The sequence below is a fragment of the Gadus macrocephalus genome, chromosome 7, assembly GCF_031168955.1.
Source record: "Gadus macrocephalus chromosome 7, ASM3116895v1".
Taxonomy (NCBI): Eukaryota; Metazoa; Chordata; class Actinopteri; order Gadiformes; family Gadidae; genus Gadus; species Gadus macrocephalus.
The window spans coordinates 17,654,602-17,682,039 of NC_082388.1; the positions used below are offsets into that span (position 1 = coordinate 17,654,602).

Sequence of the window (27,438 nt, forward strand, 5' to 3'; positions counted from 1 at the left end):
ATGACAACCGCTTTCTTTCTTCCTTTATGGACAATAATTGTGCGCAGTGTTCAACAATCAGTGTCAGTGGAGAATTGGTTGTTTCAGTTTCATTTTCGTTTTGCCGGAGCATACTTCCACATCAAAGTGAAAGAGAGAGGGCGGGCGGTGAGGTCGCTTAGCGACACTCTGACAAAAGGCCAGAGATTGAGCGTGTGGCGCTCCATGTCACTGTGAGGTAATTAAGTGAGCGGAACATTAACAAAAGAGGAGTAAAGGTCTAAGAAATCACGTTGAAGAGACAAGGATTGGTGTGTCGGACTGAAGGTTGTGTTGCGTGTGTATGTGTGTGTGTGTGCGGGCGTGCGTGTGTGTGTGTGCGGGCGTGCGTGTGTGTGCGGGCGTGCGTGTGTGTGCGGGCGTGCGTGTGTGTGTGTGCGGGCGTGCGTGTGTGTGTGTGCATGCGTGTGCGTGTGCGTGTGTGTGTGTCGGCGAGTGTGTGTTAGTGTGTGAAAGAGTGTGAGAGAAAGGAAGGGAAAGACAAGACAAGAAAAGACAGATAATAGCAGTTAGGGCCATTCTTCTTCCAGAAGCCCAATCGCCCTTTCATGTGACCTGCCGTTGTCTTGAAGGACAGGATGGGGCGGTTGAGTGTGCGCCATGCAACTCTGGAATGTTTGGGTCGAACTGGTCTGTCCCGGGTGTGTTTAATGGCCTGCTGGCTTTGCTTGCTCTACAGGGTTGGTCCTGTTCAGACAAGACAACGTTCCAGATTTCACAAGAGTTTTTGCGATCTCGATTGTATCTGGAATTGTGTAATCAAACAGTTTACACAAAGGATACAACGATGACCCAATGGGTTCAGCCTGTTCAGATGTACAAGACATTGTTATGTCTGAGATGCAGACCATAAACATAATTCAAGCAGCCTCTGCCTCGGCCCTGCTCCACCGTTCCAAGACTGGGCGTTTACTCCAAAACCTTCTCTAAGGCTGCTTAGGGTCAATATTTCTTCTACTTCATCTTCAGTTTCATCTTTGACTTATCTGGACTGTTCCTGGTGTCCTGCTGTGAGGCTGAAACCACACCCAGTTTGAGGCCCATGCAGCTCATGTTTGGAATGAACAAGTGATCCTGGTATTGATATATATTTCTCCCCTTGTAGTTCTTGTTGTTGTCTTTTACCTTGTATTCAAGTCAAAGTCTCTATCGGTCTAGTGTTGTTTAAAGGATCCGGTGTAGAATCCCTTTGCTAGTTGCCCGTAGGACCATGAGTTAACCTGGATTCCTTCAAATAGATCTGGTTTCTGGCGTTGTTTGGGTATTTAGAGTGAGATGAGCGTATCGGCCCTGTCACCACTGGCTTGGAGATTTAGGAGAGATTTAGTTCAGACAGGCATCTGTTTCCATCTGTTTGAATAAAGAGGATTCTTTTGTGGTTTTTCTGTGGTTTGGATTTGATCCCAACTTTTGATTTGGCTCTAACTTAAAACATTTGTGCAAACGGGGGACTTATTGAAAGTAGAACTTGGCAAAAAGCTGTCACCAGTATATGTATTAAGATCAGAGAGGCTCTACAGGGTTGGTCCTGTTCAGACAAGACAACGTTCCAGATTTCACAAGAGTTTTTGCGATCTCGATTGTATCTGGAATTGTGTAATCAAACAGTTTACACAAAGGATACAACGATGACCCAATGGGTTCAGCCTGTTCAGATGTACAAGACATTGTTATGTCTGAGATGCAGACCATAAACATAATTCAAGCAGCCTCTGCCTCGGCCCTGCTCCACCGTTCCAAGACTGGGCGTTTACTCCAAAACCTTCTCTAAGGCTGCTTAGGGTCAATATTTCTTCTACTTCATCTTCAGTTTCATCTTTGACTTATCTGGACTGTTCCTGGTGTCCTGCTGTGAGGCTGAAACCACACCCAGTTTGAGGCCCATGCAGCTCATGTTTGGAATGAACAAGTGATCCTGGTATTGATATATATTTCTCCCCTTGTAGTTCTTGTTGTTGTCTTTTACCTTGTATTCAAGTCAAAGTCTCTATCGGTCTAGTGTTGTTTAAAGGATCCGGTGTAGAATCCCTTTGCTAGTTGCCCGTAGGACCATGAGTTAACCTGGATTCCTTCAAATAGATCTGGTTTCTGGCGTTGTTTGGGTATTTAGAGTGAGATGAGCGTATCGGCCCTGTCACCACTGGCTTGGAGATTTAGGAGAGATTTAGTTCAGACAGGCATCTGTTTCCATCTGTTTGAATAAAGAGGATTCTTTTGTGGTTTTTCTGTGGTTTGGATTTGATCCCAACTTTTGATTTGGCTCTAACTTAAAACATTTGTGCAAACGGGGGACTTATTGAAAGTAGAACTTGGCAAAAAGCTGTCACCAGTATATGTATTAAGATCAGAGAGGCTCTACAGGGTTGGTCCTGTTCAGACAAGACAACGTTCCAGATTTCACAAGAGTTTTTGCGATCTCGATTGTATCTGGAATTGTGTAATCAAACAGTTTACACAAAGGATACAACGATGACCCAATGGGTTCAGCCTGTTCAGATGTACAAGACATTGTTATGTCTGAGATGCAGACCATAAACATAATTCAAGCAGCCTCTGCCTCGGCCCTGCTCCACCGTTCCAAGACTGGGCGTTTACTCCAAAACCTTCTCTAAGGCTGCTTAGGGTCAATATTTCTTCTACTTCATCTTCAGTTTCATCTTTGACTTATCTGGACTGTTCCTGGTGTCCTGCTGTGAGGCTGAAACCACACCCAGTTTGAGGCCCATGCAGCTCATGTTTGGAATGAACAAGTGATCCTGGTATTGATATATATTTCTCCCCTTGTAGTTCTTGTTGTTGTCTTTTACCTTGTATTCAAGTCAAAGTCTCTATCGGTCTAGTGTTGTTTAAAGGATCCGGTGTAGAATCCCTTTGCTAGTTGCCCGTAGGACCATGAGTTAACCTGGATTCCTTCAAATAGATCTGGTTTCTGGCGTTGTTTGGGTATTTAGAGTGAGATGAGCGTATCGGCCCTGTCACCACTGGCTTGGAGATTTAGGAGAGATTTAGTTCAGACAGGCATCTGTTTCCATCTGTTTGAATAAAGAGGATTCTTTTGTGGTTTTTCTGTGGTTTGGATTTGATCCCAACTTTTGATTTGGCTCTAACTTAAAACATTTGTGCAAACGGGGGACTTATTGAAAGTAGAACTTGGCAAAAAGCTGTCACCAGTATATGTATTAAGATCAGAGAGCGTAGTTTATCAGTGTAAAATGCCTCTATATTTGGTTTTTGATGTGTGACCGACACAGACACAATACTGCCTAACCATATTACTAGAATAATACTGCAATGCCGATATGTGGACGCTTTGGAATGAACCGCACAGTGCAACTTTCAAAGCATTCATAGGTCGAAAAAATAGAAAAGATGTTTGCAGCACTAAGAGGGGTCGTATTTGGTGACAGACTTGTGATTCTCAAGTCGCACTCTGAGTTTGACAGGGCTTGCACTAGAGACCATCTTCCTTTAATCCCGAGCCCGCATCTCTGACCCCGCCTCCCCCTTCTGACTCCCTACTGACCTCACTCTCCATAACCCCCTACGCACGCACGCACACACAGACACACACACACACACACACACACACACCCTCTCCATCTCCTTCTCCCTGGCAGTCCGTCAGTCGGGGTGAGTTATGGGCCTGCAGATGGACTCCAGCTTTCCTGGACCTCAGCAGTTCTTCCCTGTCGACCAACACACGTACACACAGAGACACACCACACAAAGACACACATGCACACACATTCTGATGAGCTACTTTGACCCAACCCCCCCCCCCCCCCTCACTGAAATATGATTGATCTTTTCACTGGTGTCCAGATCAATCAGCCAGGCTGTGCCATTCGTTACCAATATGGTCAGATGAAATAGAAGAGATGTGAATTAAAAAGAGGGCCGTAAGCTCATGTGCAAGGCATTGCATTTTTCCACTGTGAGGAACAATGGCACATTCTATATTTCATTCTTTCATTAATTATCTAATTCTTTCCTTCTTTATAACTTTTCTTTCTTTTTTTTCTTTCCTTTTTGATATTTTTCCTTTCTTTCTTTCTTTCTTTCGTCTCTCTCTCTCTCTCTCTCTCTCTCTCTCTCTCTCTCTCTCTCTCTCTCTCTCTCTCTCTCTCTCTCTCTCCACCTCCATCCTCTCTTGTCCTCATATACTCGCTGGCAAGCCCCAGCCTTGGCACCGGCCCAGCGGCAGGCCATAGCTTGGTGCTGCTGCTGCAATGCAGTCTGGGAGGAAGAGAGGGAGTGAGAGAGAGAGAGAATCTGAAAAATAATCAAGAAAGTGAGACGGAAGGAAGGAGCCGCGTGTGAATGGGTGCGTGTGTGTGTGTGTGTGTGTGTGCGCTCTCTAGTGTGACTAAGGGTGTTTGTGTGTCTGAACAGAGACGGATATGCACACACTTTGACCCAGAGCAGACGGCTACAGAGGCTTCAATCAGTGACAGGCAGCAGAGTGTTGGACGCTCTCTCCTCGGCCTCTTATCTCAGACTTCTTTCCCCGTTCAGGTTTTAGTTCTTTAGCCTGGGTTCACGTAGCAAGAGCGGAGCCTTGCCCTTTGAGTGGCAGTGATTCCTTGTTATATCATATTGTATGCTGCGCCGACATCACAAGGGTACAGCCTTCCACGATGCGTCCGATAAAACGGAAAGAAAAAGAAGGAGCGTTTCGAAACGGAACAGCGTGGTGTCAAAATATCCGCGAGCTCGTTCCCAAAAATAACTTTCTGCTAACTGCGGCGTCTGTGCAGGTCCGATAAATCTGCAATGTCATCCGTTACCTCAGAGATTACACGCGGATGCTGATGCCGGTGATGATGATGACATCAGCTCTTCACATGCAGGTCTCCCTCGACGGCGTGTCGCTGTACAGTTAGCGGAAGCACAATTATAGCCTCCCGCGGGACCCCCACCGTGTGTCCGACCGTATCAATGCATTTTTAATTAGGGATGCTGGTTGTATTTGTACTCCGATTGCCAGCATTTGCTGCATCAGTCTGCAGCCATCGGAGACGCTGCAGGGAGACAGCGGTGAGGGAGACAGCGGTGAGGGAGGGAGGGAGGGAGGGAGGACGGTGGGGACGGGGGGGGGATGGAACTATTGTACAGCACAGCAGTTAGAGTGGAAAATGCACTGCTTTTGTCAGGTGTCTGGCGGAGTGTATTGTTTATTTTTTCCTGGCTGCTCGGATGTACGCAGTGCATTGTTCCAGGGTGCAGATTGCAAATCGTAACTTGACAATTTTTCAAACTCCATCACTGCATGGAAGCTAGGGTCGTTGAAAAACACAGCACCTCAACCCCTTCCACTTCCACGTTAATGGAAAATAGCACCAACACTCACACATGCACGCACACACACTATATTCTAATAAGATCATTTACCTTAGCGGGGGACCTGGGGGGGGGGGCTGGCTTTCCAGGAGGACCCCTCTGTCCTGGTGTATAAATATTGACCATGGTCTGTGTGTTATTAATCAGCCTGTAGAGATTGATGCTCCACACAACCCCTCACCCCTTCGCATCCTCACCCCCACTTCTGCATTAACGGTGGGCATCCATCAAAACAGGGCCAATGCAGTTCTGTCCCTGTCAGCAAGAGCCAAACCTGAGACGTGCTTCCGCTGGGAAATTCCCCCCACGCACACGCTATGGGGACATGCTATGGGGACACGCATGTGCGCATCTGGGGACGATTCATGGCAGAAGGAAAATAGGAGGGCACATACACACACACACACATGTGCATACACTCACACATGAAACCAGAGACACATGCACATAATTGGACACACCACACACAAACACACCACACACACACACACACACACACGCACACAATTGTGCACTCATGCTGCACAGACACATGGACACACACACACACACACACACACACACACACACACACACACACACGCACACACACACACACACACACACAGACAAACACACAGGACACACACACAAAACTGAGTTAATCATACACATGAACACACCCGATGATCTGGGACGTTTCAAAGAGGGCACACACACACGTATATATATATGTATAGATAAAAATATATAGCTATGTATATAGAGACAGACCCAAAACCAAATGGTTGGTGCACATGCACGGTGTAAGCACACATGTCACACATTACCAAATCGACTGCCATACACACACACACACACACACACACACACACACACACACACACACACACACACACACACACACACACACACACACACACACACACACACACACGCCACTCTGATAGATGTGCCCATAGATCAAAGCTTCATAGGACCTGGCAGGCCATCTCAGTGGAGGGCATTTAAAGCATATGGAAATTGATCAGAAGGCTTGCCGTTGAGCTGCCCAATAATTCCTGACGGCGGGCCGTAAGGTGGGAGACATTAGGCCAATTGTCTTCGGCATATTTCATAAAAACAGAGCAAGAACAAGCAGCTTTTTCATCACAGAAGGCTCACGACTAAATGAATGCGCCTTGCATGGTGAAGGAGCCAACTTGTGGTTCATTTCTTCTTAGGGTTAGATGATTGAGCTTAGTTTCTTCTGTGTAGTTTATTACTTAACCCAGTCATTCATGAAAATGTTCACATGGTTTGAGGACTCCCTTTAATCTACTTAACGGTTGCCACAAATCACATAGTCTGTGCATTTGGGATTCACTGTACATAACTGATTGCTCTCTGCGCCAGTGTAATCAAAAGTTAATAAAAGCCTTATTATAGCAATTATACCCATATGTGCATTCATAATCACAAGATACTTAAAGTATAAGAATGAAAAAGATCCACTTTGGATTCTAGTTTCTTAACCACTAAAATAACTGCTCTCTGGCCGTGAAGATGGTCTGGAGTTAAAGAACAGGAAATGGTAGTGAGGCATGTTTACTTACCTTTGGCTGAACTACTCGCTCTTAAACTCAAACCAGCTAAAAGTGGACCACCAACCACTAGCGTAGGCCTCCCTGGGACTCTGGCTTGTATTATATATATATTGGTAACATTTTATTTATTTATTTAAGTAATCTTAAAGGTAGAGTAGGTCATTTTGAGTAACCAGCCATGGTAAACTAGGTTTTAACCCCTGCCAATAGCTGATCGGGAATGGTCGTAATTTAAATTAAATAAGTCAGATTTTGCCTGCCTGTTTCATTAAAAAATAAAATACAAACCTTTAAAACTCAACAATTGCTTAAAGGGACACTGTGTAAAAATTAGTCCCATCTAGTGGTACAATTTTATATTGCATTCAAACTAATAGTGCTCGCTTGTCCAAAAACGACGGTGGGCAGTATGTGCCAAGAAGCTGTGACATGACACCTACTAGGCTACCTCATCGAGTCATTCGAGTGATGATGAGGTTCGTGGACAACTGGACAAATCAAATCAAATCAAATTTATTGTCATTTTGTTGATTGAACAACAAAACGAGAAGGCGTTTCTCACGGATCAAGATCAACATACATTTCAAACAAACAAACAAACAAACGTCCCAATGATGAATAAATAAATAAATAATAAATAAATAATAAATAAAGTCCAGTGAGAAGATCTGGGACGCTGGTGCATTGAGCATCCTGACAGCTTGAGGTAGGAAGCTGTTCCGCAGCCTGGTGGTGGAGCATCTTAAACTGCGATAGCGTTTCTTGGAGGGTAGGAGCTGAAAGAAGCTGTTCAGTTTGTTTACGTCCAACCCGTCTCTGCTGCTTCCTCCTCCGGGCAGTTGCGGGCACGGTGTCACAGTGTCCGTTAGTGTGTTTGCGTAGTATGTCCAGATGCCAGCGAATGCCAGTGATGTTACTCGCTCTCAATGTCCTAATGTTTAATATTGTTTCCCTGTCATAAACTACGTTCGTAGGACGTCTCACACATTCAATCTCAATCTCACAGATCTCAAGAGGGGCCGCTGCGACTGTACGCGCCGCCAGTTAGTCGCCCCAGTCGGCAACGAGTTTATTTCCTCGTCTCCTATCCTGTTCCTAATTCCTCCTCTCGGTCTTCTTTTCCTCCGTATTGTCTTCTTTATCAGAGTTGTTGGTATGAAATCCAGTTATTCGGGTGATAAATCAACTGTCTGGCAAGCGAGTTGAAGCTCCAGAAGGTCCGCTCTAGCGTAAGTGCGTCTTGGTGGATTTGGATACGTGGTGACCCCAGCAGAGAATAAACCTCCATAACTTGATGAAGAATGGCTTTTGAATTCCTCCGACGCATTTGACAGTATCCATAAGTCATAAGAATATTGTCACGATTTAAACTCGACAAAAATATGAAAAAGTAAATTAAATATGTAATAAAGTAGCCTTTCAATGACAAGTCGCTCAAACATAGGAGCGCCCATCTCGTTGCCATGGAAAACCATGTTATACATGCTTACACATCGTCGTTTTTTTGGCGTCGATGATTCCTTCTCCTGTGGCGTGGCATAACTATTGTCTTTCAAACAAATGCGGTGCATGTTCAAATTTGCCGGTAAAACTCGTCTCGCTAAACTAAGCTCTGTTCCACCGTCACGTTGGCTCAGAGTGAAAACGCGTTTGCAATTCCTGTACGACGTAGTGCTTTTTGACCCTCTCGGCAGCTCATAGACCGGAAGAAAATGGAAGCCTCCATGAAGCTTACCCGTCCTATGTAACCATATTGATATTAATATTAATTATTCTTCGCTCAGGAGGATAAGTGAGATTTTTGGCAGAAATAATTTTACACCAATGAGGACTTATTTATGAATGAATATGTTGATTTGAGGTAATAAATTACTCAAAATATTACATAGTGTCCCTTTAAGTATACATATTCTTAACATACAGTGGCGCCACAGTACAAGAATGTTATTCATAATCATAATGGAATGATCACAATCACAAAGTCAGGCAAAATAATCGCCATCATTATCCCAGTCATAATTGTGCCGCCCTACAACAGGCCTCTAAATTACCCGAAGCCAAGACGAAACCAAAAAACGAAGATTAAGATACTTTAGCATGAATCGACAACGTTTCAGGCTATCGTCTCTCTCCCCTCTCCCTCGGTCAAACTCCCCCAGAGATCTTAAGTAGCACTCAGCGCTCGCCCCCCTGCTCCGTGATGAAAGCCAAGGGATCGAGTGGGAAAGGCACTGGAAGCATAATAGTTGATTAAGTAAATACAGGAGACGGGGGGAGGGGGGCAGGGAGACCGAGGCGAAGGAGGATTCCACTCATATAATCAATGTCCACTGACCCCTGGCGTAGCTTTCCGTTACTCTCCAGTAAAGCAGAAGATGCTGCTAGTGCTGACAAAGAGAAAAGGGAAAGACAAACCGGGAAGCCCTGCCAATAGCTGTTCACCGTAGGGAGGCGGGGGGACCCGGAGACGAGAAGAGGACGCAGCAGTTGTCAGTTGCAGTGCCAGAGTTTGAGATTACTGTAAGGCTAGTGTAGCAGCGCAGAAGCCCTAGTGAACCTCTCTGAACATAGTCCTCTTGAATGCAGCCTGAAAATGGTCTGTTACCCTAATCAGGGCCCTTATTTAAGGCAGCTGTGTGCCAAGTATGGCTCCTGTATCTGGTGTAGCTGAGGGTCAACCATCTTTAGGATAGCCCCCCCTGTGATCGAGTGACTTTGGACTAATTAACCCAAACCCGTGGTGGTTCACCTTATTTTCTGTTTGTTTTCCTTTGCTGTATTGTTATTGTTTGTTAAACGTACCAACAATACTTTGGGTTTATTGAACCAACTGGGGGTTCAATGTTTGTTTTTGATTGATACTGTATTACAATATCTGCCAACTCATCTCCCTACCAACCAACTCATCTCCCTGCCAACCAACTCACCTCCCGACCAACCAAACAACTCCCTACCAACCTACCAACAAACTCTTTACCAAACCATCCAACTCTTTACCATACAAACCAACGTTTCTATGCCAGCCATGGCTCAGACTGAACAGCTTCAAAACCAGTGCAGAATGTATATGGACACAAGAGCGCAGACCAAGTGACCCTTCCGCTGCACACTAGAGACTTAACAACCTTGCCGACGGTGCGTTCCCTCTAGCTGGCTACCTATACCAAAATCTATCTTAATAAGCTGAACCCTAGTCTTCATGTGGCTACTGGTAGCGGGTATTTACGCACTGAAGCCCACAGGGCGGAAAAGAAGACCAGCACGCTGGCGCCTCCCCCCGAGCGCATGGATATGCCCCCGAGACATCTGCTGCTAGCCGCGGCCACCACAACACTACAGGCAGCGCTCAGCAACACCCAAAGGGACGAAGCCGTAAACCTACAGGGAACCCCGGAAATTTTGAGTGCACTACAGTGAATCCAAGTACTGCGTCTTGCCCCAAGCTACAGAACAAGTACAAATGTACACTATATGAAAGCTGTACAAAACAAATGCACCCCCTCTCTCGTCAATACACCAAATAATGAGAACCAAATAGACTAAGTTTAACAATTATATTTAAACTTATCACAAACAACCTCAGAGTGACTCCAAAAATGCTTCACAAACGCAAATCAAGGCCGCTACATGCCTAAGTGATATAGTGATGAGCGCATTAGAAAATAGTTTTATTATCATTTAGAGTATTTGAAATCCTGTATTAATGTCTATCAAGCTAGCATTAGATGTAGCATTTTAACTGTATACAGGTAGACAGTAGAGCGTTACTGACGTTATTTATGATATTTGACATTTCACAGTGTAGCTGAAAAACACAGATATTCCATTGTGATTTTTATCACGGGTAAAGGTGCTGGATTTTTGCCTTAGAAGGGCAGAACATATTTTCATAATAGTCTGGCACTAATATGGCACATAGTTCATGGAATACAGGCAATACGAGATAATACAATTTGTACCCGAAGGTTTCAAACATTAAAGTACACCTCAAGCTTAACTGTCACGTGTGTTTTTTTGGACCTTTTGGATGCTGCCATCTGTGGGGACTCAGTGATTTGGCTGTCAGTTTGTTACACAGAGCTGGCCATTGGAGGCTCGAGAGTGTGGTCACAACAGGCAAGCGCTCACTCTGGGACTAGGAAATACAATGGGGATTGGGGTATGCCATCTGCAATGCCAGGTACAGCCTGGAATGAGGTTGGGAGAGGAATCTACAATTGTAACACATTCATAGACTTGCCCAATTGAAGTATAGGCTCAATGCCTTAAATTGACAAGTTAAGAAGATGTGTATCTCTCTTCCTTTTACAAAGGGGTTTACAATACTCCCTTTATAATACCTTTATGTTAAACCATTTAAAAAGTTGATTTTGTGTTAATAAAGGCCATATAATAATGATTGATTGATTGATTGATTGATTCAGAATGCTATTCTGGTAGTGCATTTAGTTACATGTTATTAAGTAGGATGTAGGCTTTCTCTAGGCGTCTCACTCAAGGATACCTACAGGTACACAGCCTTTGGCAATCGGACCCATAACCCTTGGAAGGTTATAAAATATACTGCCTCCGGTCATCTCACATAACACGTCACATAACAGCCACGACAACACAGTTGGTCGAAGAAAAGTCCATAAAATTTGGTGTGTCCTCTAAAGCATGATCAGTTCCTCGCTAGCGGTTTTCCCTCAAGGCTATTGGTGACATTTGACATATTAAAAATAATCAATTATCTCTCCTGAAAAGACCATGACCTAGGCTGGCCCTCCTTGGAAAGACCGCAGTATCTGCAACCAATCACTTAATCATCCGCCGAGTTTAAGAACCTAGGACATCTGTAAAACACAATTTTTATATATATTTGACCTGTTGAAAGCATAAACAATAATGGTTTTCCACCATAGCTGTTTGAAAGCTGTCTCATTCTCTTAAGTCATGGAACGGCATGATGAGGTTATCCAACTCTCATGTCCTTTTACACAAGATCATCTTTATCTACTACCTCACTACTGCCTCTCCAGCATTGCAGACTTCGCCAGAGAAGTGCAGAGAGCACCCTCCAGACATCTGGGATAAGCTATCATTCGTCATTAAGGGGGCGTCTATCACAAGATCTGTTGTGATAGACGCAAAAATGATACCATAGCGAATATACGCACATCTTTCATTTGCATGTAGTGTATTCTCAAACAAGTTGAAGGTTTCCATTGCCTAACATCCACAAATGTACACAACAAATGTTGTGTACGTTTGATGCATTGCAGTTAAATCTTCCCAAGGGTTGGAAGGGCTGACCAATGTGTTCCCAGTGTGCAGCCCATTAAGAGTGTGGACACAGAAGTGACCACACAAAAGCGTGGTTCATAGCATGGGCACAGATGATTGCCGCTGTTGCTTTATATTGAGATCAAACAGAATATAAATCAATTCGATTCTGAAATATTAAGAGGATCAGGACAGCCTTTCATATCGTTTATATTCATCCTCAAGCAGAGAGAAAGATAATGGCGGAAGTACTCAGCGTGACCATTTAAACGTACCTGTGGCAATTTATATATTTTGATTGTAAGGGAATACAACTCTCACCACAAGTCCCACGCTGTGCTCATTAGCATGCTTTGTTTTAAAGAAGGCTACAAAACTAAAGGCTACAAAGTGTTGTGGTAATCGCTTTAGAGGCTGTCAGTATGTTTCTCATTAAATGCTGGAGGATATTCTCCAGTTGCCTTGACTCTGAATTCGTAATGCCCCAAACATACAAATATTCGGCTGCAGCTCTGTCTCAATAAACCCCACAAACAACCATTAGCACCAGTGTGGTCCGGCACTGGGCCCTGTTTTTGAACCCAACGACGACCAGTAAAGTTTAAAACCATAAATGAGGGATTCTTCAAATAAGTTATTCAGCAAGTCACTGGAGGACCGCCAAGAAAACGCGTAATCACACCCACACAGCAATAATACTGTATTTAACACGACTTTAAACTAAATAACAGCAGCACCGCTTCATTCTAAAACTAGCATAACTGCTAACATATAAATTATTGAACACAATATTATTATGTAAAGAGGGAAAGCAAAGTATATTCTTGGGAAGAAATCTCTGAAAAATATAACATTGCGACTGTTAATGAACACACTTACACACAGAAAGGGAGAACTGGGTCCTTTGATCTATGCGGGCACGTTTGACGATAACGAGGCAGCTGCGTCCTTCTTTCAAATAAACATTATAAAATTCAACCAATTAGCTAATAAGCTCATCAGACAGCACATGGTCAGGGGCACAGCCTTTATGATTTTGTTTAGTATTATAATTTTTTTCTTATTTACCGGGCTTTTATGGAACCACATAACTTCTGGTTCTTTCACTATGTGGTCAACAATTATTTAACAAGCAAATTATTAAAATATTTTACAGCAAGAAAAGTAGAAGAGAAGAACCAGAATTAGTATCCAGAATTGTTAGTTCCCGTACAAATCCTCTGTATTTGTTTAAGTATTCACAGAATTTATATGTAGATTGTATTTGTTTAAGTATTCACAGAATTGAAGAATATGCTTCATGAATTAAAAATTCCCTTGCATGGTGCTAGCGAGGAGGAAACTTCATACAGCGTGTCAAACCACTGCATAATGCCTCCATCAAATGACAATATTGTAAACAAACGTGAAAACCACTGAAGCAGCACTATAGGTAAACCATCTTCACCTTAATCCACCTTCTCGACTCTCTGGGTCTGGCCGCCTCTGAGGAAGCCATGCAGGTGGCCAGCAGCGGGTATGAATAAGGATGAGGGGCAAAAACAAACAAGCTGCATGGAGTTCATGGAGCGAGCCAAACATGAACTGAAGCAGATGAAGGCAGGCTTTCAAGGGCACGTGGGCCACGCCCCAGCGCTCTCAGCTGAGTTGTAGGTGGACCGCAGGGGTTTGAAAACAGCTGTCAATCACCAGACTCGGGCTGTATTTGACTCCGCGCCCCCCTGATGGTGATGCCGTTCAAGATGTTGTATGGCTACGGCTGGTCTCCGGAGCGTCGGCGTAGTCGGATCACAGGAACTTTGTCCGTGAGAAGCAACATTTTTAAGAGTGTGCGCCACTAGGATAACGTGGCCCCTTCGTTTGTAGCTTACGTGTTGTTTCGTACCATCTATTATTACATTTACCAGCCATAAATTCATTCAAATTAGCCTAAAAAGAGCAGTAGGTTGTTTTAAGCTGCACAAGTATCCAAGGACAGATTGTGAAATAGAAATGAAAAAAGTAAAAATAAAATGCACGCCTTTCAGAGAATATGGAGCACAACTAAAAATAGGATTTTGCATAATTGTTGCATTCCATGAGCCCAAACAACAGATAGCCGACTGAAATACACCTGTACTGTACTGTAACAAATACAAAAATACACCTGTTTCAGGGTACAGTAGACTTTTATCTGACAACAATGTATGTCTTGCCTAATGGGACCCACGATGTATTATAAGAACGTGAAGCTCCACACCAGCAGAATGAGTTGCTGTAGCTAGCTGTGTGTTAACTGCCAGGTGTTCCTCATCCCCATAATGACCAGGCACAGCTGAAACCTGCTTGTTGATTCATAGAAACCAAGAGGGGGCGGGTCAGTTTAACAGGAAGGAGTGTGTGTGTGTGTGTGTGTGTGTGTGTGTGTGTGTGTGTGTGTGTGTGTGTGTGTGTGTGTGTGTGTGTGTGTGTGTGTGTGTGTGTGTGTGTGTGTGTGTGTGTGTGTGTGTGTGTGTGTGTGTGTGTATTTCCATGCAGTACTGTGTGTGTGTGTGTGTGTGTGTGTGTGTGTGTGTGTGTGTGTGTGTGTGTGTGTGTGTGTGTGTGTGTGTGTAGTCTCTCTGTATGCCCGCATTTCCCCAAGCGTGTGTACACACCTCACTTCCTCAGATGTCTCTGGTTTGTTTTGCTTTCGCATTTCCAACTGGACCTGTGTGATTTAGACCTCAGCCTCGCTCACTCCATCAGGACCGACATCTACACACATACTCACACTCACACACTCTCTCCATAGATTTTTTGCACAGACACTTAACCCCATCAATTGACTTAGAAATTAATTCAAAAGCTGCTAACATACTTTGGTGTGTGTGCATGTGGGTACGTGCGTGTGGCAAGCATGCACTTTAATGCCTCTTGCTAATAATATTATTAAATTATAGAGAGTGGTATGCTATATCATCATGAGAAATTCATGCTTTCCAGGGAGTTTTCTTTTTTGTCTTATTGTACCTGTCCTAAAGTCCTAAAGTGCATACATCTGGGTACCTTTAAAGTACTAACCATCACATGGCTGTCTAGTGACGCTATACAGTGACCTCCTAAGGATGAAGCTTGTGGTTGTATAAACTGCCACACTGGATCACTCGTACTCATGTGAGCCGGCTCCTACCACTTAAAGATAGCCTATTTTGTTTTTCCCATCATTTGGGTCTAAGGAACTTTTGATCCAGAACGGTGCAGCGGTAATCCGCGAAAAAGGGATTCAATGTAATCCTTTGAGGCAGTAGTACCCCTTGAATGTACGTCCTCTTAAAGTGCTTGTTTTTTCCGCTGACAGATTTGGATTGTTATTATAAGCGTCTGACAACTTTATGGCAATGATCCCTACAGAGAAATACAACTTTTTACTTTACCCTTCGCTTTATCAGGTCTATTTGTGGTTGTGTCTACCCAAGTTTAGCTCAAGGGGACGGCTTGCTCAGAAATCCCTCGCTCTGAAAAGCTCAGTTATTGCAGGAAATCTCAACTGTTCTCCACCCAAATCCTTTCGATAAGAACACGCTAGGCTTTCTGGAGTCCGACACAACAACACTTACCAGCACTCCTCTCCCCAGCGCTCAGTTAGGTGTTTTCCGTTATCGTGCTGCAACAACTCAACTCTCGAGATTTCCGAGCAGGAATTCTCCTTGAGTGAGACTTGGTCAGGCAATTATAAAAACCATCTCAGCCTGTCAGTGACATTCATTGACAGCGCGCTATTGCCCCAAAGGGTTACATTGCAGCCCGTTTCACGGATTATGTCTGCAGTTATCGCGCTATACTGGACCAATTTCAAAACTTGTCATCATTAGTCCCTTGTACCCAAAATGATGGCAAGATAGGGTCTAGGTTGAAAAATCCTTTAAACACAACTAACACACTGTAGTCTAGGAGCTGTTGACACAACAGAAAACTTGTACTATTAAACTATGCAGGCACCAAGATAGAACATAATTGACAGCTATGCCCCGCTGCGATTAGAAGATAGATGGCTTGTGTTGTTTTCTGTCTTGTGTGTGTGTGTGTGTGTGTGTGTGTGTGTGTGTGTGTGTGTGTGTGTGTGTGTGTGTGTGTGTGTGTGTGTGTGTGTGTGTGTGTGTGTGTGTGTGTGTGTGTGTGTGTGTGTGTGTGTGGTGTGTGCTAGTGTTGTCAGTGGGCGTTCTCGCAGGAGGTTTTTCTAATACTTCTTCAATAGCTGCAGGGTACAATGGTAACCTGCCATGCACTAGAGTGTTCTGTCAAGTAATCAAATCCACACTGCATGTATATGTGTGGGTCTGCATGTGTTTGCATGTGAATACACACAGAAGAGGATGCATTTCTGTGTGTGTGTGTGTGTGTGTGTGTGTGTGTGTGTGTGTGTGTGTGTGTGTGTGTGTGTGTGTGTGTGTGTGTGTGTGTGTTTGTATGTGTATGCATGGTATTCTTTACTGACAGTGCAGAACAGTTGGAACCAAGAGAATAGACTGTCAGCACTGCAGAGAGCTTGGGTTATTGTTAGACGGACAGAGAGAAAGACAGACAGCTAGACAGATGGATGGAGAGATAGATGGAAGGATGGATGGAGAAAGGGGTAAAAGAGAGGAAGGAGTGCAAGGAGGAGACACAGAGGGTGAAATAAACAAGACACAAGGGTGGTCACCCATGCGCAAAAGAGCAGAAAGGATGAAATGGGAGAGGGAGAGAGGGAGAGACAGAGATGGAGACAGAAACAGTGACAGAGAGACAGAGAGACAGAGAGAGAGAGAGCAAGAGAGGGAGAGGCTTGCCGGCTGTAGACCAGAGGTGACACACCAACTCTTTCCCATTTTTTTAAACCTCCTGTCTTTTCCCTCTGATTCAGTTCTCTGTTGTGTCTGCCAAACATGGCCGTCGTACACATACGGTAACACACAAGCACAGGTTCAAATGAAAGTGCAGTAAAGTTTATTGATTAGTATAATAAGAGGCTGTTGAGGGATATCAGAGAGGTATCCTGGTATGGACAAACCAATCCCCTCACCCCTACTTATATCTAAGTTTCCTGTTGTTTTGGATTAAAGCATCTGCTAAATATAATTCAATGTTAATTGTTACTAATGTGGTGACTTATTTGTCGAGGTTGTTAATAGAAGTTAACACAATTTGATTAAACTACAAATTGATATAACAACTTTAATTTAATTTCAGAAGATTCCCTGATACCCTAAAACAGTGTGAACAAGTGAAAAATGTGTCCCGGCTTATATTTATTTGTGTTTGCATTTGCACGTGTATATCCTTGGGGATGGAGTGAGACGTCAGTCATAAAAGCGACACCCTGGTTGAATTACATTCCTGGGCCAAGATGCAACGATGTGTTTGGATATCAATCATCCTGTAAAGTCCTTTTTATTTGGGACTTTTCTCTCCCTGGATTGAACACTAAAAATGATTTGATTAAACCAATGGGTGAAAAAATAAAAGAAATAATCTCCTGCCAAACATATTGGTGTACAGCTGTGTCATTTCATTAGTCAAATGTCAGAAGGGCTCTTGTACCGTCATTTCCTAAAAGCCCAGGTAGCAGTGTTTGAATAAATAACCTTTTCTTAATGTATCATCAATGTATCACTATTTACAGCTTGTCATTGGCTATAATAATCAAGTTAAATAAAACTGGAAGCGTGGACACAGAAATGTACAGTAAAACACAAGTAAAACCCATTGCCATCCAACGGAAGGATTATCATTTGTTGTCAAATATACTATACAATATTTACCTTTTTTAGTATAAGATATTTTATTCTCCAAACCACAGCCATGTCTTCAGGTTGAAGCAACACAATTTGGAGGATTAGGTGTAGAATGAGTGGATTATAAATTCAATTTATTTTCTTGACATTCCCATTTAAATCCTACTATTGACAAAACTCTTTGCAAACTCTAGGGTAGCTTTTTCAAATGTCACTAGGTAGGAGTGACATTTTTAGATCCATAAAATGGCGGCTTCATCACTATCAGCTGACTTGATTGTTGTCACCATGACACCAATAACCATGTTGCCAGCAAACAGTCACTTATCACGTGTGGATAGCGAACAGTGTCTCTGTTCAATTAATCGCTGCTGTTTCATTGCTTTATACAGATATTTCCCATAACAATTCGTCTTTGGTGCTCCACTATAGGCTAGTGTTCTAACATTGTTCCATGCATTAGAGGTTTAGTGTGTTGACTGCCAAGGACAATATGGGGGCCTATATACATTAAGTGCTCATGAGCCGGGACAGAAGGCATCCACTGAGAAACTGCATACATAATATCTGCTTACAGCATTGTGTAGTTTTGTACACATTGGCTGCTTCAGGGACATGAGAAGATAAATTACAAACCCTTTCTCTTTTAACAACTAAGATAAATCCTATGGAATTCCACCAACGACCATGCAACACTGCAAATGCGGGCAACATCACTGCAATGTTCACACTGCAGCAGTAGCCTACTGTTGGTCTCATTAGGGAAAAAAAAAAAGAAAATCTGTTATTTGTGATTGTGACTTGGTATCAAATGCCAAGCCGTATCTATACAATGGCGGTGGCCCTGAATTTCTTCTTGTTAATGTGATGGAAAAGGTCAGAGACCCTCCAGAGAATACCCTGATCCCTCCCCCTCCATCCCCCCTCAACTCCCTTGCCCTAGCTCAGGGGACGTTGGTACCAGGTGACCCCAGGCTGGAACTTCCTGATTAGTGACAGCTGGGTAATGAAGTACTGTCTCCTGCACCAGACATCTGCAAATTGCGGTGGAACTCCTGCAAGGAAGATACAAACTACAAACCTAGAAACAACAGACAGCTGTGAGTCTGATTTAGTGTTCTTGTGATCTACTTCGTTTCTCTGGGATAAAAAAATAAAAAAAGAATAAAAAGAAATCCATCTCCCATCCCTCAAAACAAATCTATTTCCCCTCCACTGTGCTGTGAAATTTCACGACAGCCACCCAATTAATTTCCTGCCGCTGGTAGGCCTATGTCAATCGTAGCGCGGGATGGGCACTCGCTGCTGCGGACACGTCGGGATGAGCTTGTGAGACGCATGTCCGGGCCAGCGCCGGAAGATAAGCCAGAGCTCCAGTAATCCATTTGGAGAACATATTTGTTGCCTTCCTTTCCTCGACGGGTGATCCACGCAATTTCACGCCGTTTTTTTTATTTTTCGGGACTGAAACGAAGCGATAGGGAAAACGATTTTTGAGGCCAAAGTCTGACAGGGGTCGATCATTTCTCCTTGAACTAGGATTATGTGTATGAACAACAAAAATACTGTATGGATAAAATATAAATGACTTAACGTCCCCGGAGGGAGTGGATTAGGCCTACCTGGGAGATTTTTTTTTTTTCTTGGAAATGCTCGACTACAATATGAGATAAGACCGCAAGGGTGTCTTGAATGTAATATTGGACTGTCGCAAAAAAAGAATAATAATCAGATTTACAGTGTGATATTTAGTCTATATCTTTGTGTCGGCAACACAATTATTCATTGAAACAACTTGTAGTCTGTTGAGCAGCTGGTGGAGTCCAGAAATGATTGCATTTACATTGAATTCAAAACAGAAGCCATAACAAGAGCTATATTTACATGGTGAGTTGTCCTCAACACGAGGGAGGTGGTCGGGGGGGGGGGGGGGGGGGGGGGGGGGGCTCAGACAGACGCCATCTCCGCCTGCGGGGAGACTCCCGTGCGGGCGTCCAAACAGGAGGCCTCTTGTTACGTCCCATCAGGTCACTGTGACAGCGAGCCGAGGAGAGGATGTGAGTCGCACGGATCAGACAGCGTCGTCCCACTGTCGCCTTCAATGTTGCTCCGTTTGTTTTGTTTTCGTCCCTTATTTCTTTTGTTTTTTCATATCTCCATTTTTAGCAAAGCCCCCCTTCTTTTTTTTTTCTTTTTTTTTCTTTTTGGTGTCAAGCGATGCCAGCCTCTTTCCGATTCAATGAGTGGCATTAAAAACAACGTTGTGTGAGGCTGTCTGGTGGACTTCAGCTCTTTTATTTTTATTTCACGCCATATATACAACAGAGCCTGGAGGAAGACTCACACAGGTTTGAAAGGCCAATCATAAGTCACGGACGGTGCTTAACCTGTGATTGGGCGGATGGCACTTGAGGGTAGAAGGGCAAAACTGGTGCAACCTCAAATCCCAATGCAAATGAAAAAAAGAGAAAAATCTAAACAGGTCAAATAAATGTATTGGGTTGGACTATATTAACTGTGAATGTGTTGTTGCCTTCACATTTGTTATAAGAGAGAAAAAAAAAAAAAAAAACTGTGTAGCGTGTTACACAGTTGTTAGGCTGTCGAAATCTAAGGTAAGAGGTCTAGGAATAGATGCAAAGAAAAAACAAAATATCAAAGTACAAGAGAGTAATCAGTGTCTGCATCAACAAACCTACACCTCTGCTGAGCTATGTGAAAGGGGCACAAATTGCTGCCATTAAAAGTGTAGCATTGGCACACACACACAAACAACACCCCACACAGGAACAATTAGGGAGTGGTTGTGTGAAGGAAACAAACTGATGTCAGGTGCTATGAGAACGGCCACCAACAAGCACAGCCCCTTGGCAGAGACTACATGGAAACAATGATCAATGATGTGCTTCGGTGACTTGGGTATGAGTCTCGGTCTGGTGAGGCCTCCGTGTACAATACCTCCTGTGGTCTGCTTGAGTCCATTACTCACCCGCGCCGAAAAAACTACTTTGAATTGCTTTGATAACCAGGTCACAGTATGGAGTTTCATAAGCTGCATTGGGATTCTCTGTATAAGTCTGAATAATGTTGCTCACAAGTAACAGACTGATGGGGATGATCCGTTTTTACAATGTGGGCCAAATTGGTCTAAAACTCAATATGTGGCCATGTGATCTTAGTCTGACCCATGCAATCAAATTCCGTGTTTTTTTTAACAGGCCACCATATCTGCACCGATATCAATATCAATCAATATCGGCACAGATCGTTTGGCCATTGACCCATTTAGCCATCTCATCCATCATCAAACTTGAATTACTATCCAAACGTTCCTCCATCCTTTTAAATCTCGCCTGTTTCAAACTTAAAAAAAATGCAAAAAACAGTGGGAATTTTTCTTATTTTTTGAAGGCCTTTCCAGCTGAATAGTGTCAAAAGTTGGTGTTTGCGCTCAATGATAACATTTGTTGAGAGTTTGTACCACTGTGCACCGTCCCTTCCAAGATGCATCAGAGGGAGAGACAAAGCCAGATAAACGCTCCTCTGTGCCGTCAACCTATTATAATGGCAACAGAAAGACTTCACTGTGCCCAGAAGTACATTTAATGACTTGTGTAAGAAGTCTTTAGATGTTTGCACCATCTGTTTGGATAAGCAGAATGAAAAGAGGAGGGGAGGCAGTGGACTGAGGCAAGGGAATAAACTGAGACGAACGAGAGAATAGGACATAGAGATAGACTGGTAGAGAGAGAGAGAGAGCGAAAGTCAAAGAGACATAGAGAGGGCTAGATGGAGGGAAGGAAGGAGAGATGGAGAGAGAGAGATGGAGAGAAAGAAGGAGAGAGTCTGAGAAAAAGAGATTAAAAGATCAAAGTTTGCTTTTCCATAATGGTTTCATAAGCATAGCAGTTCATCAAACCTCTTCCTGAAGGGTAACTTGATACCCTCAAAAGGTAGAGATCAATTCCCGGCCCTGTTTGCTTTTCATTTCCAGAGAAGAGACGTCATTGCTTGTCAATAGCTCTTGTCTCTGAGCATAGATGTCTCCCTGCAAATGATTTCAGTGCTGCAGTATTCTTAAGATAAAACCTACACTCTGCAGATGCTACAATCCGTACATACTCAATTCATTTAATACTACTCTTCCGGTTTCCAATATTTCCAAGAAGAAATATTATATAAAAGTGTGCTTTGTTGCACTCCTCTCAAAAACATAAGATAGCATAGCATAAGGTCCCTCTCAATGCAGTGATCCATAGGGCCATAAATAATAGAGAGGGTGAGTCCTGGGCCTGTTATTGTTTCTAATATGTCAACCAGCTTACCTTCGGCGGGTTGGAAGCCTGTTGTAACATAGTCAGCTCATAGACCTTCAACCAACATAGAAATATGCTGACCGACACATCTGAAGTCTTCACACATGGCTCATGAATTCACACACACACACCTACGCACACAGACACAATGCAAACACACACACCCTAATAGCCTATAAATCCACAGGGTGGGTGGAATTAATATCCAAAGACAAATATTTTGGAAAAGCATGCTCGTTTTTCACTCTGAAAGCACAGAGCATATGGTCGGCATTAGGGGAAACTGGAGACTTTTGCACAAGAAAGCCTCCTCTCCCCCAACACCAGGAGGAAAGAGCACAGTTCCTGCCCTCAATCTAGAACGCTGCTCAAATAGTCGCAGCTGCAGAGCAACCCGCGGTTTACCAGGTAATGGGGTAATGACACTGCAAACACACAAGGTGTTCTTTATAAAGCGACAGTCTCAAAATAGACAGGAAAAAAGTGTATCCGTCGCAATTGTAGTTTGAGTTCCAGCAGGAGTTTGGCTCCCAGGAAGTCACAGGAGAGTGACTTTTATGTTTCCCTTTTATACCATCAGAGTCGTGTCTTGAAAAGTTTGCATTTCTAAATTAAGTTTGTAAATATATCGTGTCCCTTTGATGATGTTTGTGTATGAACCGCCTAAAATGACCTTCGGTGATTGACTAAGATGTATTGTCATTTGGTGTATTATGCTGCAGTGTTCTGTTCACTATGAACAGTTTTGGTTGCTGTTTGGTGCAATCGGTGCAAATGATTAATTGGTATTGTTTGTCAAGTTACAACGAGATGAAACAGCAAGAAACCTAATGGGAACTAACTACCAATAAGGTTCGAGACTCATTGTATTTTGTGTATTTTTTGTTGTATTTCTGTGATGAGAGACTGACAGGTGAATGGACAGGCAGGGTGAACAATGGAGCCAAAGCGGCTCAACATTACATGTCCTTGTAACAAGGTAATCACACATGCAAACTGCAACATCAGAACCTGTAACAGCATGCACTTAATATATCACAACGTTGTGGTACGACTTAAGGATATCTCTATGCCTATCCTAGACTGGACCTCACTTTATCCCTTAGTCCTGACCATGACCCCTTACTCTAACCGCACTTTGTAGTGACATGCTGTGTCATAACGTTCTTTCAGATTAGGTATACACGCTGTTACCCGTTGTCACATTGCTTATTACACACTTGTGTACTTACTTGTGTGATCACACCGCATCAGGGCACTCTAGTGCAAGGTTTAACTGGAAAGAGCGACGGGAGAGGGAGGGTAGATGAGAGAGAGGGAGAGAGAGAGGGAGACGGGCTGGTGTTAGGGTGGGTGTGGGTGGATGGGTGGGTGTCACAATGATGTTAGTCAGCTGGCTGAAGGTCAGGGGGTTGTTTCCCCCACTGTGCTGCGCTCAGCTCATTAAACCTCACCCTTTTACAGATGCTTTTGCACGTGTACGTGCAAACATACCCACGTACATACACGCAAGCACGCACACACACACGCACACGCGCACACACACACACACACACACGCATGCACGCATGCACGCACGCACGCACGCACGCACGCACGCACGCACGCACGCACGCACGCACGCACGCACGCACGCACGCACGCACGCACGCACGCACGCACGCACGCACGCACGCACGCACGCACACACACACACACAGTCCTGTGTCCCAGAGATGCAGGCTGAAACCATTTCCTGACAACAAGCACAAACTCCACCTGCACTAACTCCAGTAACATGGCACATTAATGTACACATCCACCAGGAACACGTATAAAACAAGTAATCACCCCAGCCCAGAGCCACCACCTGCTGGGGTACAACACACACAGACACACCAACACAAACACAAACACACGCAGCATGGAGTGTGTAGACACTACATGACTGACTGTGAGCGCTCCAGATGAGAATGGAAATATGAAATGCTCATTGAGATGAGGGAACACTGCAAACTTAGTGAAGCTCTCCTGCTTTAATGAGCTGTCTGATTTATATTAGTGTTGACTCACTCTCCTACTCTCTCGCTCACTCACTTACTCATTCACCCGCTCACTCGCCTACTCACTCCCCCACTCAATCATTCCACTACTCACTCGCTCACTCTCTCAGTCACTCACCATCTAAAGGTTATGTGAGTGAGTGAGTCAAACATAAAAAGCATTCCCACGGGCAGAAATATGACCTAACTGGAGAAAAACTGCATTGTCTCTCAATATTTATCGTGGGATATACAATATACATCAACAAAATTCCTTCTCAAAAATACCTCAAAGGGCAATTCAATCTGGAGTTGGAAGGCTCCTAAGAACAGTACCTTTCTCAAGGAACCAAAACCTTTCTTTTATTGTGTTGCCTGCGCTGCAATCCTGTTATTTACCAACAGATAAAAACAGCATGGAGAAATTCAATCACTCCATTTATGTCGAGCATGCTTCCTTTCCTCTGTGCATAAAACCATCATGTCAGTATCATGGGGGCTTGTGATTGGTTCATTGACCAGGAAGTGCTAGAGGTTTTTAATGACAGAGCCAATGACACGGCGGGCACCTGAGTGAGACGCTGGCAAGCAGCCTGCACCACGGGGAGGGGGCCCAAGGTGAACACTGGCTGACTTTAAGGGGAGGTGGCGTCCGTGTGTGTGTGTGTGTGTGTGTGTGTGTGTGTGTGTGTGTGTGTGTGTGTGTGTGTGTGTGTGTGTGTGTGTGTGTGTGTGTGTGTGTGTGTGTGTGTGGTGTATGGGATGGAAAAAGCAAGCCTGCACTTTTCTGGCAAAGTAACCATTCCTATAGCCCCCCCCCCCCCCCTTTCTCACCCCCTGTTACAGTCAAAGTCACCTACGAGACTGGGGCTGACACAGAGGGAGAGAGAGAGAGAGAGAGAGAGAGAGAGAGAGAGAGAGGGAGAGAGAGAGAGAGGGAGAGAGAGAGAGAGAGAGAGAGAGAGAGAGAGAGAGAGAGAGAGAGAGAGAGAGAGAGAGAGAGAGAGAGAGATGCAGAGAGAGCGCGAGATTTGCAGAGAGAGAGATAGAGTTGCAGAGAGAAAGAGAGAAGAGAGAGATGCAGCTAAAGACGCAGAGAGAGATGTGGATTGGGATGCAGAGAGAGAGAGAGAGAGAGAGAGAGAGAGCGAGAGAGCGAGAGAGAGAGAGAGAGAGAGAGAGAGAGAGAGAGAGAGAGAGAGCGAGAGAGAGAGAGAGAGAGAGAGAGAGAGAGAGACCGAGCGGGATAGGGGGAACAAGCTATTTGAGTCGGCCTTGCTGCAAGATGTCAAATCCTAACCCCTGGCCCTGGACGCTTCTGTCATCTCCCCACTTGACAGATCCTTCGGCCCGCCTGTGGTAATATACGCTACTTAAAGAGACGAGCGGTGGACAGATATGGTGCACAAGCAGTGTTGTACATGATGACAATCAGATAAAGGCACAGAGAGGAGCAGGGTAGAGGCACTGTGTGCACGGTCAACACAATGTAGGTATCCCTCTGTCTGTAATCGTTTTAGTGTCTTGGGTTGGGTGTTGGTTCATGGAAGATGGATACGTTTGTTTTTTCCGTTTGTATATACTGTAGCCTGCTTCAAGGTAACTTTCTGTATCTATGTATTAGCCACTAAAATCATTGTTGTTTTATCGTATGCGTAATGTTTGTCTGTTACGGCTGCAGCATGGGGGAAAGCACAAGCTAAATTCTCCACCTTGTGGGACAATAAAGCTGATCTTGAACAGGCCGATACCCAACTCCTGTCTACGTCAACGGAAGCTCTGCACTGTATAAATACCTGAGTACGAGCCTTGTTATTCCACTGGAGATTTAGCCTTCTGGAGAACTGTTATGTTCTCAGTGTATCACAGGAGAGAATCAGAAAAAGAGGGAGGGGGTTGGAGCGAGGGAAGGGTGGATCATAAAGGTCACAATATATCTCTAAAAATAGTTTGTGTGCGCAAAGTGACAAGTCAATGAGTGGGAAAGACAAAGAGGAGGGTGTATTGTTTGTGTGTGTGTGTGTGTGTGTGTGTGTGTGTGAGTTTGTGCCTATGTGTGTGCGTGTGTCTGTTTGAGTACGATTGAGTGTGTGTGTGTGAATGTGTGTGTATGTGTGTGTGTGTGTGCATGTGTATTTGCGTATGTTTGTGTGTGTGAGTATTTTTGTGTATGAAAGAGTGCGAAAGACCTCCCCAGAGGTGTCATGACACCATCATCTTTCTTTGAATCTTTATCCTACCAGTCAGTGAGTGCCAAGGACAATTAGCCAAACCCATTATTTCCATTAAGGCTAATTTGACGTATAGATTTCAAAGGGTATAGGAAGGAAAAGCATCCTATTTAAGAATGAGAAGAATGAGAAACGATATTCACTAAAGTTCTGCCACTTTACCAAGGTCACTGATGCTGGAAGGTTGTGGATGATAGAAACGTTCCCACTGCTAGCAACGTGCCCTCGGAAAAGTTAGCAACTTTACACAAAGAGGAAAACGACCCCTGAGGTTAAGCTGACATGGCACATGACTCTACAGCCAAACTCCTCGGCTGTATCAGAAAAGCCACACATGTCACTGACTGCGACACAACGACCGCTCTTGCATAGCATCAAGTAAACCACGTCAGATGTAATCAGTCCTATTAAATGTCATTCATTACTGAGCGCACGTTATTCTGAATGACGAGAAGCGATGGAGGGGATGTGGAAGATAGATGAATAGATCATAACGAACGCTCTCTCTCCGCCATGGTCCGTCAAACTTGCCTACACCATCCAACTAATGCGATCTTCTATGGCCTGCGTAGACAACCAGGCAGGCTCCTTGTGGTGGGCTTAGCCTGCTCTGCCCTTTCTACCTTTTAGCGCTTGGGCTTGGACAGGGTCACATGGTTCCCCGAGCCAATCGGATACAGACGTGGTCGGTGCTTTCTAACCGCAAAGATCGTTAGAAGAAGGTTGTCTTTGGCTCGGCCCCATCTTGTGTCTCCAGATGATTGATCTGTCTGTAATTATGTGTTTGGGGGGGGGATAGTTGATCAATAGGCTTGGGCTTCACCAAGGCAACCACATGGGCCCTGGGTTTACTAGGGTGGCAATAGGAATTGATGTAGAAGCAATATGTAAATTATAACAATCTGCATATGGATTGTTTTTACATA

The 27,438-nt window shown here is 44.1% G+C and overlaps 1 protein-coding gene across 1 annotated transcript in view; it reads right to left on the bottom strand.

Moving 5' to 3' along the window:
• LOC132461735 (CXADR-like membrane protein) overlaps positions 1-27,438 on the bottom strand; it is a 56,818-nt gene that overhangs the window by 28,189 nt on the left and 1,191 nt on the right. The window lies entirely within an intron of this gene.